Below are 20,845 nucleotides of genomic sequence, written 5' to 3'. Positions count from 1 at the left end.
CAAAATGGGGACTCATGAAATGAAGAAATGCTATGTCTGAGATTCTGAACATCTTAACACAGGGTTATACATATATAATTAAAGGACAATGCAATGTTTTTCAATTATTTAAAGGGGCAAACAAAGTTAATATGTAATATGCATGGATACTGACTGCATATTTATTTATATACATGTGTATGTGTGTATATCTTTATCTGTATCTATCTATCTATCTATATTTTATATATACGTGTACAGATATATATATATATATAGATATATATATATATATATATATATATATATATATATATATATTTGTGTATACTGTAAGTGGATGAGGGGGAATCATTGTTTTTACCGAGTATGTTCACATAGTTATGTTCTGATGTATTGTATACTTTGTTGAGAATGTTGCATTGTTAAGTTGTTAAAACTGAAGTTGAATGATTGTGTGAAGTTGTTATTTTTTGCAATTAAAAAAAAATCACAAGAGTCTGTCTGTCTCTGCAGAATTCAGCTAAGTTCAGAATTCACAGTCCCAGTGAAAGGTTGAAATTCTTGTTGTTGTTTACACTGTTCGTTTTGTGGCTATTGACAGTGGACTTGAGTAAGACTCAACAGACTTTAAAGAAGGTGTATGTTGGAGCAAGTGTCCTGCTATAGCACTTGCAAGAAATGATGGCAATGTTTTGTTGGTCGGGTAGTAGGTACATTTTGTGAAGTTCATCTGGAAAGCCAATCAGCTGCAGAAGGTGGATTTCACATAAGATGCTTACAACATGCAACTATATATTCTGGAGTCCTCTAAAGAAGACTTACTGGATCACACCATAGCCACACTCCTCATTTGCTTTTTTCCTTAGATGCTTCGAAGGTATTCAGCAGTGTTAGGCATAATTTATTGTTCAAACTGACAGAGAAGGCAGTCCCCCTCAAACTACCTCAGTATAAGAAACTCCTGACTGAAAGGATGTCACCCTGAAAAATTTTACCCTGATACAAGTCTTTGAAGTCCAACCTGCAATTTGAATAAGGTTAATACCATAACATGTACTAGTACCATATCACTCTACCTATGTACTGTTTCATGCTGCCCTGGGTCTAAAGGCACCTCTAGACTTCCTCCATATTGTGTAACTTAGCTAGATTTTCCCCAAGGATCTTACCTCTTTAACCTACAAATTATTTGTTGTATTAAAATTTGTTAACAGAGCTGCTTACCATATGGCCACTCTTAGATTGTCTAGCTAACTGTTCTCCTTAGGACAGATTTTACAAGGAAAACATACTTGATAGCTGTTGTCCGGCATCTAGATTAAATGTTTAACATCAAACAAGGAAACAGCATTATAGAAAACCTTAACAATTACTACCTGCATCATAGCCTGATTGCAAGAGTAGTTTATAAAGCTAGTGATACATTTTAACTTTTTGTAGATCATTTATGTCGCTAAAAAGCATATACTGTGCTTCACAGCTGTACGGAGCTCCTGAATTACCATATATTACATGGTTTAAGTGACAGTGTTATGCCTGCTTGACTGGTGGCTAGTTATTAGTGCTGATAAGGTCTTTCTCATAATAAATGTTTTCTTTCTAGGCAGTCCCCCTCAAACTACCCCAGTATAAGAAACTACTGATTGAAAGGATGTCACCCTGAAAAACTTTACCCTGATTCAATACCATAACATGTACTAGTACCATATCACTCTAGCTATGTACTGTCTCATGCTGTCCTGGGTCTAAAGACACTTCTAGGCTCCCTCTATATTGTGTAACTTAACTAGATTTTCCCTAAGGACCTTACCTCTTTAACCTACAAATCTACCCTGCACACAGTAATTTCACCCTGCTCCCTTTCACATAGCCCATAACATATACGCTGCAGCTCTTAATTAATCTCTGCAGGGGTACAATCTATAGCTTAAAAATAGCCCATAAATTAGGTGTAAAATTAAACCAGTAAAATACAGCCAAAAAGATACATTTGGAGTAAAATTAAACTAGTACAATACAGCCAAACAGATACAGTTGGTGTAAACAGAAACAAGTGAAAAGATACATTTGGTGTACAAAGAAAAGAAACAAGTAAGCCCAGGGATATAATTGGAGTTAGTGTTAGCCTCGCTGCGCTTGCCTCCCTGCCCACTATTACCACCCACCCCCACTAGTGCTACATTTCAACTAAACTTAGCCACTCCCCTCATGCTAACCACCAATCACTGAATCTGCCCCACCCCTGTACCCATTTCCTTCTCTTCCACTATTCCACATCCTGTAAGCACAGTCCTCCATCTAACTACCTTACAATCACAAACAACACCTCTCATCATCCACCACACCCACCCCATCCCAAGCAGATCTCTCACTCATGACCAAACCCAACCAAACCATGCCCAAACTACTCAAACCCACATACATACACCTCTTACTATTGCTCCTAGGTAGATCCAGCCTCCCACTGCTAACTTCTATCACCAACCACCAAAAACAACTTAATTTTATCCACAAACCAAGAGAAACTACTTCCACTAACATTATTACAACACACCCTTTCACTCAACTAGTCCAATACCACTACCAAACCTTCTTTATTCACCACTATGCACACAGATTACAGCCATCACACTACCAGTCCCAAACAACTATAAAGAACTTTAAGACCCTAAACAAACTACTCAAACTCTATTTTTACCTCAGAACCCAACTCATTAGCTGCGGTGATATACACCCAAACCCAGGCCCACAAAATCTAGGAGCCCCAACCCTCAACCTGAATGATACCCTACTCCACTGAGACAAATCCTCACTCATTTTAAATTTAAATGTCAGAAGTATACTAAACAAAGTCTATGACCTTCATGCACTACTCTCCTTTTATCAACCTGAGATAGTCATACTAACAGAGACTTGGCTTAAACCAGGCAACCACAACAATTAAATCACTCCACCAGGTTACAATATAATTCATTGTGCCATAATAGGTAAAAAAGGGGGGTGTTGCAATAGTGTATAAATCTCACCTCATCCTTGAGAAATTAGACATAACTCCTGACCTTGATAAAGTTGAACTCACTCTAACAAAACTAAAACGTAATGATAGTAAACACATCAACATCATAGGCTGCTACATCCCTGCAGGCAGCAATATCCTCATTACAGAAAAACTACTAGAATGGATATCTAACTCCCTCCCCCAGGAAAGCATAGTATTAGGAGACCTTAATACTGACTGGCAAAACTGTTCCAGTCAAAACCCACTCTCCCATATTAACCTACCTGACCTAACCCAACTCATCACTTCCCCCACAAGAACAGACAAGAGAACCAAACACCAATCCACTCTAGATTGGATACTCGTATCCCACCCATCACTGATATCCCTAGCAGGGTGTCTACCAGACACCCTCAGTGACCACCAAGCCACATTTTTACTCAGATCAAAATCACCACAACTGACCCAAATATCAATGCACCTAATTAGAAACAAAAAAAAACATTTTAACTCCTCCAACTTTATAAACGTCCTAAAAATGTGTAACTGGACCCCCCTAAAAAAAACTACCTCGTGATGAAGCTGTACTATATTTCAATACTACCTTCTTAAACGCCCTTAACCATCATGCCCCCTCCAGAACAACAAGAATTAAAACTAAATATGCTCCCTGGTTAACCCCAAACACAAGAAACAAGGCCTGGACCAACTACCTCAACAGTAAATCCCAGTTGAACAAACAAGTGTACATTGAACTACGCAACAAAGCCAAAAAACTCACCAAAACAAACAAAACATCTTACTACCAAAAGTTACAGGATAAGCACAGCAGCAACCCACAAAAATTTTGGGCAGCAATTAACTCTATTCTGCAACCAGGAAAAACAACTACCCAAACCCCAAAAATAGATAACAATCAAGAAGACATCCCCACTCAATTTAATAAATACTTTGCAGAAACTATCCAGACCAGGAACTCATAAACAAAGACATTGGGAACCTCCGAACACTGGATCCTACCCAATTCTGCTTTGTTAAGGGCAGATCTTGCCTCTTGAACCTGGTCGACTTCTTTGAAACAGTCACCAAGGCCATAGATGAAGGGAAGGTAGTCCACACAGCCTACCTTGACCTCGCAAAAGCCTTCGACACAATACCCCACTCGGGCATCATAAACAAGCTCACCAGCTTAAATATCAACCCCTATGTCACAAGATGGGTTGCAAATTGGCTTAGGGATAGAACCCACATGGTCAGAATTGCAGGTGCCATGTCAGACTCTAAACCAGTTACAAGTGTCGTCCCACAAGGCTCAGTCCTGGGACCTCTCTTGTTTGGTATATATTTCTTTGAGGTACAGGCTAACACAGGAGGACTTTGGCTGACCAAGTTCGCAGACGACTGCAAAATGGGGGCCATAATCGACTCGCCGACTGACATAAGCATCCTCCAAAATGGTCTCACAGAGACAGATAACTGGTGCCAGAGCCATGGCCTGAAGCTAAATGCCAAAAAGTGCATAGTCATCCCCTTTGGGAAAAACAAAGTGCCCACAAATTACCACATAGGTGGTAATCCATTAAGTACGGAAGAAGAAATTCGGGATCTGGGAACGCAAGTAGATAGTAATCTTTCCTTTGACAATCACATTGCCAAAGTGGTTAGAAGGACCTTCTATATAGCCCACCTTATCATGAAAGGGTTCACATCTAGATCAAGAGAGTTTTTTGTGCCCCTCTACTCATCACTAATCAGGCCCTTAATTGAATACAATGCCCCATTTGGGATGTACCTTACCCGACACCTGCAAGAACTAGAAAGACCCCAAAAGTACCTGACCAAGAAGATTAAGGGAACTCAAGCAGATGCCCTATGCAGTTAGACTAAAAAAACTCCAGCTCTACTCAGTTGCTTACCGCCTACTAAGAGGAGATCTGTGCCTGACATATAAAGCCATGTCCAAAGAATTAATGGACATGCTCCACATCAGGAAATCCAAATCCCTTAGAGCTACATGCTCCAGTGACATAAACCTCAGCACAGAAATAAATAGGACATGCTGGAGAGACAGATTCATATCCCAGAGGCTCCCCTCACTGGAACAAAATCCCAATCCATGTTAGGCAGAGCCCCTCAATGACCCTCTTCAACAAGAATCTTGACGATTGGATGGGAGACTGTAGATTTACCCCTGGGATCTCCTCTGTGTCACTGCTAGACAGGGGCACTTTAAACTAACCTTAAATGGGCTATCTTCTGTGACCTACTATACTGGGGCACAGTCATCTAATCTAAAAGGGTGGTGAAAGCCAAACACACTCTGGCTAGGCTTGTAAATGCCCTAGGGCAGATAGCCTAGTATCTACCTATGAACCTATGAACCTATGAACCTTGCAAAGAACCAACCCTATGACAACATCCCCACCCTTGCAAATGCACCCCCCACCTCAACTAACAATTTCCCCAAGTTCAGCTTCCACCCAGAACTAACCAAATACATTGAAAAACTACTCCACAAGCTCAAACCAACATCTCTAGCTGCAGATAAATTACCCGCTGAATACCTCCATCTGGCTGCAGAAGCCTTATCATATCCTGTCTCCATCCTAATTAACAGATCCATTTCCGAGTGTATAGTACCCAAGCTATGGAAAATATCACATATCATCCCTCTACATAAAGGGGGAAACTCCCTGGAACTCAATAACTACCGCCCTATAGCCATACTACCCCCTTTAACTAAAATTTTAGAGAAGGTAATACACAAGCAAGTAATGAAATGTCTCCTAGAAAATAATCTAATAGCAACACAACAACATGGCTTTATACCCTTCCATAGCAGAATTCACCAACATTGTCAATACTCACAGAAACAATGGACTCCTTGTATCTGCCACCTTCCTTGACTTGTCCAAAGCATTTGATATGGTTAACCACAATTAACTCCTTCTTTCACTAGCAACTCTAAACCTTACCACCCCTGCCATCTCCTGGTTCAAAACTACCTAGAGGGAAGGAAACAAGCTGTTACGTGACAAATCCAACTCTCCCCCTCCCTACCAGTCTCCCTAGAAGTACTCCAAGGCTCCATCCTGGGGCCACTTCTTTTTACCCTGTTCACCAATCAGCTCCCAAACAGTATTCCTAAAGCCTCAATAGTGCAATACGCAGATGATACCACCATAATATGCGCAGCAAAATCAATTGACATCCTTCACTCCCTAACACAAGAATGGTTGTTCCTAGCAGAAACTTGGATTACAAACCAAAGGCTCATTCTGAACCCAAGTAAAACAAAGCTAGTACTCTTTAGCTCCCACAGAGCCATACCTCCCACTGATTCTTTCTTCATCGCCTCCTTTAACTAGACCACAATCACCCCCACAAATCATACCAAACTCTTAGGGGTTGAAACAGATAATCACTTTAGATTTGACTTACATATTTCTGTAACCATTAAAAAAAGTACATAAAAACCTGGCCTACTGTATCGCAAAAAAAAATCCTCACTGACCACTCCAAAACTAGAATAGCGAGGACTCACCTACTATCCACCCTACTTAATGCCTTCCCCATGCTTACAAATCTCTGCAAATCTGACCTAAATAAACTTGATAGTTGTTATAATAAGATAGCCACATTTGCTACAACCTCTCCCATCAGAACACATCACTGTGAATGCCTAAAAAAAATTAATTGGCTAGAACTACATGCTCCTACTACTTCAACTCAATCAACTATCACTAGCCCACAAAATAATACATAACTCTGAAAACACCCCAGCCCTACAAAATCTTTTGCAACCCAATACAACCACCAGGCCCTTGAGGTCTAGCACACAAAACCTTTTCAAAGTAACCAAATATAACAATGAAGCTGGTAAGTCTGTCTACAGCCACTATATAGCAAAATCCTGGAACTCCCTTCCTGCCCACATAACTGATAGCAAGTCCCCATCGCAGTTCAAGAAACTTGTTAAAACTCACTTTTTGAATAATTGACTGTGCTCCTGTATCTCCCCTGGCTAATGTCTCATTATAACACTTCACCTAACTTAAGTAACTCTGCAAAGCTAACCATTCATAGTACTGTACCCACTTAGGACTGTTAATCTGCCGCTCTTCCCATCTCTCCAGGAGTTAGGGAAAACTACCCCAGCAATGTTGTGCCTTCCACAAGCAACTAAAACCAGGAGAAGACATATTGTAAATCAGCTTGTTATCCTTCTCAACTAAAACCAGGAGGAGACATATAGTAAATCAATTTGTTATCCTTCTCAACTATAGCGAGCATCATCTGCTCTCTCAGGGCCTTATTCTAGGTTTCTCTGCTTTTACTTTGATAGTAAAACTATTGCAGGAATTCTAAACTTAGGAATATCTTCTAAAATGTAATATTATATTGTAGAGAATGAATGTATCCTACTTGTTAGTTAATATGTATGTCAAAGTCTCTTCTACGGAAATTGTATGTCAAAAGTCTGTAAAAATTGTTCTCTTGGAGCTTTTCTCCCCAGGCCTCCACTGAAAATGGACTTGTAATCCAGTTGGACTCTCCTGGTCAACAAATATAAAATAAATAAATAAATAAATGAATGAATAAAAGTGAACCCATAGTCAATTAAGAATTCCCAAAAGACATCTCTAATGTATATAAGAATAAATACCATTTTAAGATATAACGTGTCTTTTTTTTTTTCTTTATGGGTGGTATCAAACTTCTGCCAACTTTTAGTAATAGTTATTTATAGTTACAGCTGGATGAATTTGCCAACCTGCTATTTTCTGCATTTTTTAAATCTAATAAGCAGCAATAAATATACCCCCTTCACTTTAATAAGAGATTATCGTATCACATATAAAAACGGCTTTATGCATAGCATCACTGACAAACTCCCCTTAAAAGACAGGCAGCTGGTACAGAGGATTAAGACAGTGAGCTGTTAATTTCCCTTCTGTGGTATGGGTTTTGACTCCCACATCCTTCATTTGCCTAGTATGTCATCTCAAGCAAGTCACTTAGCAAGGCCATGCTTTGGGGCAACTGGAAATTTCGGCTATGCTGCTATCCAAGCAGGATTCTCACAAAGTTCCCTACCTGCTTTATTCTATCTTTTTTTGGGTTAATACCACTAGAGTAATGGCTTCATTTTCTGCAGATCAGAGCTGGTACTTATACTGATTAGGGGAAACCTGGCTATGGTATCAGAGCAATTCCCCTGTATTTTCAGTAAAATGAGCTGTATAGCTACTTCCTGTGAAAGAAGAGAAGGGAAGGAACAAACCATATTGAAGGATAGCATGTTATAATGAACTGAGATGCCAGATGATAATACAAATCAATGTATGCAGCATAAAGACAATGCAGAGAGAATATTCAGATTCATAGGTAATTACTAGGCTAATAACCTCAGGGAGAACTTTTACGCCTACCCATGCTTCCCAAGGTGGGTGCAACCTCTGAGCCAACCACCAACCTTATGAGAGCTCTGGAGATCAAATCTTGTATCACATGGACTACAGCCTGCAGCTTTAACATCTGCACCAACTGCCAGCCCCCAGAGTTAAGTGATGGAGTTCTTGTAGGGTGGGCTTGATATGCAAGTTCTATAAAATGCAATGACAGAAAATGAACAAGGAGCAAAAAACATTATTTTGTGGTCAGGATTAGTTTAAATTGTATACAGGAGAATGAAACAAAAACCTGGAGGAATCTAGGAGGACGCAGGATGAGAGAGACATGCATGACATTTTGCAAATGTTTAGACAACACAGGGAGTGAAATGGAGGTATGCCACAGTATCAAAGGAAAAGGAACAAAATGTCAAATGAAGGATTGCTGGAAAAGACCCAACTGTATTTCTTCATAAAAAGACAATATAACTGACAGGTATATTTGAGACAAGATGATAGAACCACTTGATTTTACAACTGTTTGTATGTTTTCACTAATATGTCTGGGAAACGTGAACATTTGGCAGTTAGTTTGTGAATCATTTGAACTGTTAAACAAATTTATGCTTAAGGTGGAGAGGTAGGGGAGAAAAATTAATTTGGGAATTTGTATGTTTACACCTGATAGATACATTGCACAAAACATAATATTGCTTCAGTATAAAATAAACATAATTGCTAAACAAGCCATTGTTAAATATTTTTTTCTCATTTATGCAAAGGCATTTACACCATGAAAAATGTGTATGATAAGTGAAAAATATTGACTTGCACACAGGAGATGTGAATGACTGTAGAAAACTGATGGACAAATGAAATCTCATACTGTGAACATTAATGGAATAAGGGGAAATGGTCTCTACCATGGTCAGAGTTTTTTTTTTTTGTTGTTGAAAATGTTTTATGTAATGAATGTAATAAAAGATGATATAACCAATGTGAGAATTAGGTCACATGGCAAAATACATTGTTGAAGAGAGGCAACATAATGAGAAAGAGACATAGTCTGAAAAATAATTTAACAGATAATGTAGAGCACAATGAGGATACAAATATGGAAATAACTGGGGACTGAGATAATGGAATCAGAATTAAAAAGTGATCAACTTCGGGATGACATGCAAAAAACTGAAACAAAGAAATTGTATAGGAAACACGTTTAAGACAATTACAAACTGAAAGTGAAGAAAGAGAAACTAATGAAATCCAAATTTCAATAGGAAGCCATTTCAGGCTTAGGAAAAGTAAAAGGAAACTAACAGATCAGCAGTATATAGAAAGAAAGCGATAATATTTCAGTAACATTCATAGATATGAATACTGTAGTAAATAAATGGAGAACATTTACTGTGCTGGAGAAGTGTAAAACATTAAATACATACATTATATGCTTGTTAGACCTCAGAAATATTAAGAAAAAAACAAAGAGAACAAACTCAATAGATATGAGGAAGGAAAATTGCACAAAGAAAAATAGATGTGCATTCAATATCCTTCGTAAATAAAACAGACATCAAGACATTAGATGTTGTAGTGGAAGACCCATTGAGAAGACTGGCAGTGAACAGCAGAATGAGGCCTAGATCAGTGAGGATGGTAATTTTGCATGGAAATAAAATACAAACAGTATTAAGGAAGGTACTATAATGTTCAAGAGGAGACGATGAGGAACTGTGGTAGAATATTCTACAACAAAAAGTTTTTGGAGAAAAACTAAGAAAATGAGGAGTAATAAAACTATTGAAACAGTAACAATGGAATTGACACTTTTATGGTAAATACAATGTAAAAGAATGTAAAGAGACAGGAAAACTGAATAGGAAATTATTTGCCTCTGCAGAATTTTTGCAAGAAGTAAGATTCAGCAAGTTGTTATATAATAAGAAGTGGGATGCTAATGATATGTTCAAGGAAATGACATTTTGGCCATGGATGAAAGAGTAGTGGGTTAAAAAAGTAATTTATTATAAGAAAGTATGTGCCAATATTGTAAATGAAGCATGGCATGATAAACCTGTAAATACATTTTGTGTTTTTTTAATAGAGACTGCCGCTACTCTGTTTGCTAAGTGCTGTGGGACCATTGATCTCCACCTGAGTTACCACCATCTCAAACAGATGGGGCAATAGTTTAACATCTCACCCAAAGGAGTAAAACATGCCCTAATGCTGCAAAGTTGTGTGACTAATGCAAAAATCAATCCAATCATTTGGGGTGAAAATAGAACCCACAACCTTCTGCTATCTTCTAGAATGATATGTAAGCTCATCATTTGTCCATCTCCAAATTCTGCTTAAAAATGGTTTTCCTTCTGATATGTTCAACCTCCCATTACCTTTATACACTGAAACTGTGGACATTTAAAGGCCCAGTGTGAACTGCACTGAAATAGAAGATTAACCTCAAGAAGATGTTCTTACACTCATCTCTTGGCTCACTACTTAAAATTTCCTTAAACAAATGTCAACTAAATCTGTGATACTTGGAACATACTAAAATTAGCAAATTCCCATAAAAACAGAAGATAAAAGAATGAAACAATCTTCTAATCAAAGCCACCTCTACCTTCAAATAGCTCATGTTATGACTAAGCTAAACACTAAACATTCTGGTCCACAAAGAAAAATAGACCAAAAATCAACTACTTTCTATTTTGGGCCCATAAAATCATCCTTTTCCTTCTTCTCCCGGCTACAGCAACTCCAGGCAAAGGTATAGTATTTGCTCAGATGGAATACACAATACCCAAAAGCCAGTGCATCTCAGTAGATCACCACATCCTTACAATCACTTTCTAGCAAAATTTGTCACTTCAGTGCCAACTCCTCTAAAAAAGAGCACTGCTACCTCTACCCCCCCTCCGCTAAAGTCTTTCCTATCAGGCCATCCTACAACCAAGAAAGAAAACAATCTCTATCAGAACCAGCTCACCAGTCACCAGAACAAAACTACACTGCATCAATCACAGTTTCTCGCTTCCAGTCCCCAAAATATTGCATGAGCTCCCACCAAATTAAACAATAGTTCCACTTATACCAGATGCAGATCAGAATTTAAAACACACCTGCAAAAACTGAAGAGTACAAATGGTCTACCTTAGGCCACATAACAATTCCTCTAACTAACTCTACTTGGCCACTACCTGTATATACATCAATAACACTCCTCTGTAGCTACTCTGTTTTGTGATATGCTATTTTACCTCCTTCTTTACATATTTATTTTGTATTTACCTATTATTTTACTGTATTTTCTCTGGTATATATGCTTGCTCTATTTAAATGTATATACATAGCCACTTACGTGTTAACCATGCTGTATATCTGTCTCCTACATTATGTAACCTGAAATTTGTTGCATCTCAGCAACTTGATTTTGGCCTGAAATTGGTCACTATTGACTGGTGCCTACCCTTTTAAACAAACAGTCAATTTTCCTTTGTCTTCCTGGTGTAATAGATAGCACCCATTTGTCAAAACTCCTGCCAATGAAGTTGTTGAGAGGTACTACAGCCAAAATGGGTGGCTGTAAAGAAGAGAGGTGATCTCATCAGAAACCTAATTGCAGCATAGGTTCATAGGTTCATAGGTAGATACTAGGCTATCTGCCCTAGGACTTCCGCCTCCCTATTAGATTAGCCTACTGTGCCTCTGTAAAGTAGGTCACAGAAGGTACTCTTTTAAGATTAGTTTACTGAGCCTCTGTCTAGCAGGGACACAGAAGAGATCCCAGGGGTGAATTTGCGATTTCCCATCCACGCGTCCAGATTTCGCTTGAAGAGGGTCAGCATGTCTAACATGAATTGGGATTCTATTCCAGAGTGAGGGGAGCCTCTGGGAAATGAATCTGTCCCTCCAGCATGTCCTATTTATTTTTGTGCTGAGGTTTAGGTCCCTGGAGCATGTAGCTCTAAGGGACTTGGATTTTTTGAGGTGGAGCATGTCCATTAATTCTGGGTTTGACATGGCTTTGTACGTCAGGCATAGATTGCCTCTGAGTAGGTGGTAAGCAGCTGAGTAGAGCTGGAGTTTCTTTAGTCGAGCTGCATAGGACATCTGTTTGTAGCCCATGATCCTCTTGGTGAGGTACTTTTGGGGTCTCTCCAGTTGCTGCAGGTGTCTGGTAAGGTACATCCCAAAAGGGGCATTGTATTCAATTATGGGCCTGATGAGTGACGAGTAGAGGGGCACAATGACCTCTCTTGATCTAGATGCAAACCCTTTCATGATAAGGTGGGCTATATAGAAGGTCTTTCTAACCAGTTTGGCGGCGTGGTTTTCAAAGGAGAGATTACTATATACGTTGGTCCCCAAATCTCTAATTACTTCTTCCAGATTTAATGGATTACCACCTATGTGGTAATTTGTGGGCACCTTGTTTTTCCCAAAGGGGATGACTATGCACTTTTTAGCATTTAGCTTGAGGCCGTGGCTCTGGCACCAAGCATCCATCTCTGTGAGACCCTTTTGGAGGATGCTTGTGTCAGCTGGAGATTCGATTATGGCCCCCAGTTTGCAGTCATCTGCGAACTGTGTCAGCCATAATCCCCCCGTGTTAGCCTGAACCTCAGAGAAGTATATACCGAACAAGAGAGGTCCCAGGACTGAGCCCTGTGGGACGCCACTTGTAACTGGTTTGGATTTGGACATGGCACCTGCGATTCTGACCATGTGGGTTCTATCTCTGAGCCAGTTTTCAACCCATCTTGTGATATAGGGGTTGATATTTAAGCTGGTAAGCTTATTTATGATGCCCGAGTGGGGTATTGTGTCAAAGGCTTTAGCAAGGTCCAGGTAGGCTGTGTGGACTACCTTACCCTCATCTATGGCTTTGGTAACTTTTTCAAAGAAATCAACTAGGTTTAAGAGGCAAGGTCTGCCCTTAACAAAGCCAAATTGGGTAGGGTCCAGTGTCTGGAGGCTCCCAATGTCTTTGTTTATGAGTTGCATGATAATACACTCCATAGCTTTACAGAACAGACTAGTCAGGCTTATGGGGCGATAGTTTCCAGGGTCCGTTGTGGCACCACCCTTGTGGAGTGGGACCACTGTAGCTGTATGCCATTCTTTGGGTACATATCCTGTAGTAAGGCTAAGTTTGAACAATGACTTAATGTGAGGGTTCAGTTCTTCTTGGAGCTCGTGTAAGACACAGCCTGGGACACCGTCTGGTCCCATAGATGCTGTGTTTTTTGCATTGGAGAGGGCAGCTTTCACCTGTGCATCTGTGATGTCTGGGAGGTTGCATTCAGTTGGGATAGGCATTTGTTCCTTTGGGGGGAAGGGGGGAGAAGTTTGCGCTGAATCTGTCTGCCAGGATGTTGGCTATGTCTGTAGGTTCGGTATATTTTTTACCATTATGCAACAATTCAGAGCATATCTGGGAGTTTCCGCCTATGTTCCTGACATAACTAAAGAAGGCCTTGTGATTATCTTTAGTGTCTAGGGCAATTTTTCTTTCGAAGCTGGCCTTTGATGATTTTATGAGGGTTCGAAGTTTCTTGCTAATACTGACCAGAGATGCCTTCCCTTTTTGGGATTTTGCTCTGTCATGTAGTAGCTTCCTCCTTCTGTTGTATAGCTTATTTATGGCCAGGGTCCACCAGACCAGTCTCCTGTTTTTGGAGGAGTGAGTCTTGGTTTTATTTGGGATAGCACGATCCATGCATTCCTGCAGGTGCTCATAGAATGCATTTGTAAAGGATTCTGCAGATTGGGCTGTATTATCCTCTGGCCCAGGGGCTTTGAAGGATTCCACCTCAGTCTTGAGAAGTGCAAAGTTGATTTTTGAGAAATTCTTTACAGTGATTTCCTTGGCTGGGGGTGGGGACAGGATATGGATGTCCAGGGAAATTTGTTTATGGTCTGATCTTACCAATGAGGGGTTTTCCTCTGGTGTGGAACATAGAGTCCCCATGTTGGTGATGACCAGGTCCAATATGTTGTTCCCTCTTGTGGGAGTGGTGACCAGTTGTTCCATTGCGTTAGAGTTTATAAATTCCAGGAACCATTTGGCGAGGGTGTTTGTGCTTGAGTAGTTTCCCCAGTCAATGCTTGGGTAATTGAAGTCACCCAATAACATAGTGTTTGGAGAGACCTTCATATTCTCCAGTGTTCTCAGGAATGCCAAGTAGGGTTCCTGTAATAGGGAGGGTGTTCTGTAGCAGGCTACAAACTGAAAGGCAGTTTTGCCCACTGTTAGTTGCACATGGATGATATTCCGATGCTTCGTGCAGTGCCACTAACCTGGAGGTGTAGGTATCTTTGATGAATATAGATACTCCCCCTCCTTTTGTGCTTCAGTCCGAGTTTTGGGGCTGAAACGCATGGTATGAGTTATAACCTGGTAGTGCTGGGGTGCTCTCAGGAGCCTTGAACCAGGTTTCTGTTACTGCACAGACATCGATTTTCTCCATACTGTGGAGAGCCTCGAGTGCATGCATCTTGCGGTTTAGACTTCTGGCATTGAGTAGCATTACCTTTAGTTTTTTTATCCTTGGGTTGTCTATGGAGGTGGGTTTGTCCTTTGAACCTTGCCTAAAAAAGGCACTATAGGGGTGGAAAGAGCCTTGGCCAGTATACGAAAGCCTAAGGGTGACAGGTGCAAGCCGTCCCTAGCAAAGTAACGTGGCTTGTCGAGCATGTCATCCCAGGCAGACAGACACTGGATCCCCTTTGAATGACACCAATACTTTAGCCAATTGTTGAAACTGATCATTTTGTCTTTATACTGTGGCATCATTCTTGTTGAGGGCAAGATGCTACTCAAGGTCAGGGTCATACCAGCCTGGGCTACATGGTCAGAGAGCTCCTCTATGTCTCTTTTCATGTAGTCTAGGGAGGTACGTCTCAAGTCAATCACACCAGCATGGACAATGACAGAGTCATACTTGTACTTGCTTTGGAGTGACCTGAGTGCTTGCATTATGTGGTGGATCCTGGCACCCGACAGGCAGCTTACAGTGACCTTCTCCTTGTTCAGTCTGGTGAGCGGGACGTCAGTGTGCCGGACAATAGAGTCCCCTATAACAAGTGTATTTGGTGTGTTGTTTGGCCTTAAGGGCTGTGACTGTGAGGCACACTGATTTTGTGAGACATGTGATTCATGGGTATTGTTGAGGGGTGGCTGTTGCTTGGATATCTGCTTAGGAGGTCTTTGCTGTTTAGGCAGATTTTTATTTAGAGCCTCTGAGTATGTTTTGTGTGTTTATGTGTTGGGTATGCAGATGCAATAGGTCTGTGTGAGACTGGATTTGTGGTGTGGGTGGTTACCTTTTCCTCCTGACTGACTGTGCCAGTCCTGGGTTGAGAGAGCTCTGCCTCCAGTTTGGCTGTGTAACTGCATCTCTCACATGTATTAGAGTTTGTTGGAAGGAGGAGAGGGTTGTCTGTGTACATAAGGCAATTGTAACATTGCCTCAAAATTCCCAGATTCACCAGCTGGACTGGAGAGTAACCTTGAAACTGACCCTTGGACATACCAGATTAGTATAGGGAACTGTTTTTTTACTGATCAAATTAGGGAAGGGAACTGATTTTTCACTTGATTAGGAAGGACCAATCGGGAGCCTAATACTTATGAGAAGTCAAGGAGGGTGTAGTGCTTTAGTTAGTTAGTGTTTCCTTATAAGAGCTGAGCAAGTGCAGGGCTTTAGAAAGAGAATAGAGTGATTACTTTGAGAGTTTGAACAGTTCTAAGGGAAAAAGTGAAGAGCAGACTTTGTGGAGCCTGGAATAATTTAAACCTGTTTAGGTGGCGCTGCCCGATGCTGCGCAGAGCGCAAAACTGTGCAAAAAGAGAGTTGTAGGGATTTATGAGAGAGAGATCAAGGAGTTTAGAATTGACCCAAAATGGCCAATAAAACTACAGATTCTAGGTAGTAACCACTCCTCCAGGGACAGGCAAGCTGTTCAGTGTTAACCACTCCCACTGGTGAACACAGAGACTTCCCTTTAGCCCAAGCAAGCACTGGCCTTCTAGAAACTTCCAAACAGTTCAGAACAGCAAATCTGTAACTGAACTTTCTTAACTTTCAGAAAGTGGGAAAAAGCAAGATTGTTTTGTTTTTCTTTTCTTTTTGTTGTAGTTTAAAGGTAGCAGAGATACACAAGCAGCAAAATAATCACAACAGTGCAATAAATGACCCCACACTTGAGTGCTAGGTCAAAATCAGGTAAAATGCAGTTTTTAGAAAAAAAAAACGATTTTAAATTAAGTGCAACACAGGAAATGCAGTAAACAGGCTCTAGATGTGTTCCAAGTACTGTTACTGTTACAGATATAAACTTTAGCAAGCCAGAAAATGCCAAAAAATAGGCGGCAAAGCAGTAAACCTTAACAAAAAATCAGAAGAAAATACTTAAAATCACAAAAGTGGCTCCTTTTCTTCTCTCAGCATTTTCTCCCCTTGGTAGGTGCTTCAGCAACAACTAGCAAGCCTGAAAAGATGTCAAAACCATGAGGCAGCTGGGTTTTAAGAGAGAGAGATCAAGGAGTTTTGAATTGACCCAAAATGGCCAATAAAACTGCAGCTTCTAGGTAGTAACCACTCCTCCAGGGACAGGCAGGCTGTTCAGTGTTAACCACTCCCACTGGTGAACACAAAGACTTCCCTTTAGCCCAAGCAAGCACTGGCCTTCTAGAAACTTCCAAACAGTTCAGAACAGCAAATCTGTAACTGAACTTTCTTAACTTTCAGAAAGTGGGAAAAAGCAAGATTTTTTTTTGTTTTTTTTTTCTTTTTGTTGTAGTTTAAGGGTAGCAGAGATACACAAGCAGCAAAATAATCACAACAGTGCAATAAATGACCCCACACTTGAGGGCTAGGTCAAAATCAGGTAAAATGCAGTTTTAGAGAAAAAAACAATTTTAAATTAAGTGCAACACAGGAAATGCAGTAAACAGACTCTAGATGTGTTCCAAGTACTGTTACTGTTACAGATATAAATGTTAGCAAACCAGAAAATGCCAAAAAATAGGTGGCAAAGCAGTAAAACTTAACAAAAAATCAGAAGAAAATACTTAAAATCACAAAAGTGGCTCCTTTTCTTCTGTCAGCATAACCAAGGAAGACTGTGTAACACTTCCATGTTGGGCGATAGTGCTCTATGTGCAATATTTACAGATATGGACATCCTTGAGGGTTTACTTGTTGGTAAGTTAATCTGCATCTGAGTGTATATGAATGTGCTTCTGATATACTGCAGTATTCACTACAGCCATTACCTGTGGTTATCTACTGGAACTGTGGTTCATGACCCCCTTGAGAACCATTATCCATGCCTGCTGAAGACATAGTCATCAGAATGCACACCATGCATTTAACACTATTGAGTGACTATTTAGTGTTCTGAAATTCCAGTTCTGGTGTCTGTATATATCTGGGGGTATAGTGCAGTATTTTGATGCACTTTAAATGTTTATAAAGCACTTTAATTGCTCAGGTTACACTTTAGATTTAAATTTTCTTGACTCACTGACTAATTGATCAACTATTGTAGGACAAAATGTTTTAGTATTTGTTAATCTAGAGATGTATAAGTACTTTTGTATGAACTTGCATTTTAAAAGTTTTTTGATGCACTTTGTGATTCTGAAGCAATTGCTCAGGATGCACTTCAGATTTTAATTTTCTTGACTCATTGATTAATTGATCAACCATTGTAGGACAAAATGTTTTAGTATTTGTTAATCTAGAGATGCATAAGTGCTTTTGTATTAAATTCTTAAATTATAATGTTAAATGCAATAGGAATGTAAGGGGTTGCACTTTATATATTTTGATGCACTTTGAATGTTTCTGAAGCACTTTACTGCTCAGGATGCACTTTAGATTTTAATTTTCTTGACTCACTGATTAATTGATTAATTATTGTATAATTGAATTGAATAATGAATGTAGTGAAATGTATATAAAGCACACCTTTCTTGTGCATGATTATTCCCTGGAAGACTTGATGCCAAAGTACTAGGAACACAGTAAACGTGGATGGTGATCGTTTCTCCAGTTGTTCAGTGTGTTTTTTCTTTCATTCTTTCTTTGGTGAGTTGGTTTGTGGAATGGTGTTTTTGGAGTTTTCTGACAGTATGTTGGTTACTGGAGCTTCGGTTGGTGGAGACATATCCAATTCCATGTCCAATTCAGTAACCACCTTTCTTTCCTGTACAGAAATGTGGAGAGAAAGGGATGAGAAGGTGGCTGCTTCTGATTAGTGGTCTTGTAATGGACTGGGAGACCAGCAGGCAACCAGGTATGAGAGACTAGAACGTTTGCTTGTAAAGGAGGTGTCCTTATATTATGATACCCGGTTGCTGGAGAAATATATCAGCCTGATTTTAACTCCTCTGGGTTTAAAGGTGGACAAACTTCCAGCTTCTGAATTTTCTGATTTATTTGAAGTGTGGAAGAATATCTCTTTACAGTGTACTTTAGGGTGGCTTAAAGTACCTGTCAAATGTAACAATAGACTGCATGAACAAGCAAGAAATTCAAATTTGGAGCTGCAGGACGAGCTTAAGGGGGAAACTACAACTGCCGTATTTGATAATAAAATGAAGGACATTCATGTGAGAGTGGGCAAAACTGAGGCTGAAATACTTGAAAGAAAATGTAGTAAATTGGACAGAGATGATCATGATTATAGGAACAACCTCATATTTCAATGGCAGAGAACCTAGGCACAGCAGGTCCACCTTAAAAAATACGGCTATGAGGTCTCAGAGTTCATGAGAGTCATCCTTTTCATCCACAGAGGCAAGCAGCAGCATCAGCATCAACAGCAGGAAAAGTGTTTTGTTTGAGGAATTGAGTGAAGGAGGTGTCCAGCAGGGTGAGCAGAGCAGTGGTCAGAGAGTCAGCCCACACCAATCGAAAAGCAAGCGCAACCAGAGGTGGCATAACAGGAAGAAATGAAGAAAATGAGAGAATTGGACATTTTAGACTTAACATTACTAATGATGTTGTCACATGTAATGAGGAGCATAATAACAGGCATGTCTGGAATAATGTAAATAGTTCACATTCAGTGAGTCAAAGTGAAATATTAAATATTATTACTCTATCAGATTTGCAGTTAGATGATAACATGTATAGTTTACTTTTGAAAGGAATGAAATTTGTGCCAACATATTTTCCAGCTTTGGCAGACATGTTAGAAATATGTGCTTTTTGTTGCAAACTACATTTAAAGGCATTTGTTTATAAAACAAATTCAGAAAATGCAAATGGTAATGTAATGTGCAGCATTGATGAAGAACCATTGCTAGATTTGTCTTTGTATGAAAATGAGTTGGTGGATATTTTTGCTTATGAACAGGAGCTTGAAAGTAATAGTAACAGTGTTGGAGATGGTTTTTCATATTACATTGGCTATGGAAAGTTTAGTATTCCTAAGGTTCCTTGTGTTAGCACTTTTTATCCACCTAGAACTGTCTCAGCCATAATAAATGTTGAGAAGGTGTTATACAAACAGTTGTAAGTTGATGTTTTATGACAGTTATAAGCCCCATAACTTTAAAAAGCATGAACAGAATGCATTAATGCAGTTAAGAAGCTTGAATAAAGATTGCACAGGCAGATAAGGGTGGTAATTGGGTAATAATGTCTATAGTGAAATACAACAATATGGTGAAGGAATTGTTGCAGGAAGTTGGTGTTTATGAACAGGTGCAGTCAAATGTTCTGGATGCATATAATGACTTGTTGCTGGAATTACTTGAAAAGGGAGAAAGACTGGGATTTTTTTCACCACTGATATAAAAAAGTTATATGTAAAATCCTAGAATGGCTAAGTTTTATGCCATTCCCAAGGTACACAAGGACTTAACAAATCCCCCTGGGAGACCTATAGTGTCAGGGGTGGGGGGATATCACCAAAATACTGGCATTTTTCTGGATGCACAGTTGAAAGAGCATTTGAAGCTAGTCCCTTCACACATTAAAAATGGTAAAGAGTTCACAGACACTTTGGGAGGTACTGAGTGGCAAGAGGATTTTTTTCTGGGCAACTGTTGATGTTAAGTCCTTGTATACCAATATTTCTCATTGGTGGTCTCTGAAAGCACTAGCCAGGCTATTGGGGGAAGGTCCCAGAACAAGTTATATTTTACAGCTGTTGGAGTTTGCACTGACACACAAATTATTTAGTTTTGAGGACAATGTTTTTCTACAGAGAACAGGAACTGCTATGGGGACATCTTTTGCCCCATCTTATGCCATAATTTTATGGATTTTTTTGAGGAGAGCTGTGTTTATAGGAATACATATTTTTGGAAAATGATATAGTTTTCAAACGCTATATTGATTATTTGTTTTTATATGTAGAGGGGAGATTAGTCTTTTTGAACAGTTCATGTTGGAACTAAATCAGAATCAGTATGGCATCACAGTATCCTATCAAACTCATAGACATA

The 20,845-nt window shown here is 39.6% G+C and overlaps 1 pseudogene; it reads right to left on the bottom strand.

Annotated features, from left to right (window-relative positions):
• The window catches only part of LOC122794964, a 47,028-nt pseudogene extending 27,445 nt beyond the window's left edge, over positions 1-19,583 (bottom strand).
• Positions 19,584-20,845: the final 1,262 nt, after the last annotated feature.

Source organism: Protopterus annectens, chromosome 2.part1 (assembly GCF_019279795.1).
Source record: "Protopterus annectens isolate FY-2018-M chromosome 2.part1, PAN1.0, whole genome shotgun sequence".
Lineage (NCBI taxonomy): Eukaryota > Metazoa > Chordata > Ceratodontiformes > Protopteridae > Protopterus > Protopterus annectens.
The sequence above is the reverse complement of the archived record's forward strand: the minus strand, read 5'-3'. Positions and strand labels throughout refer to the sequence as shown.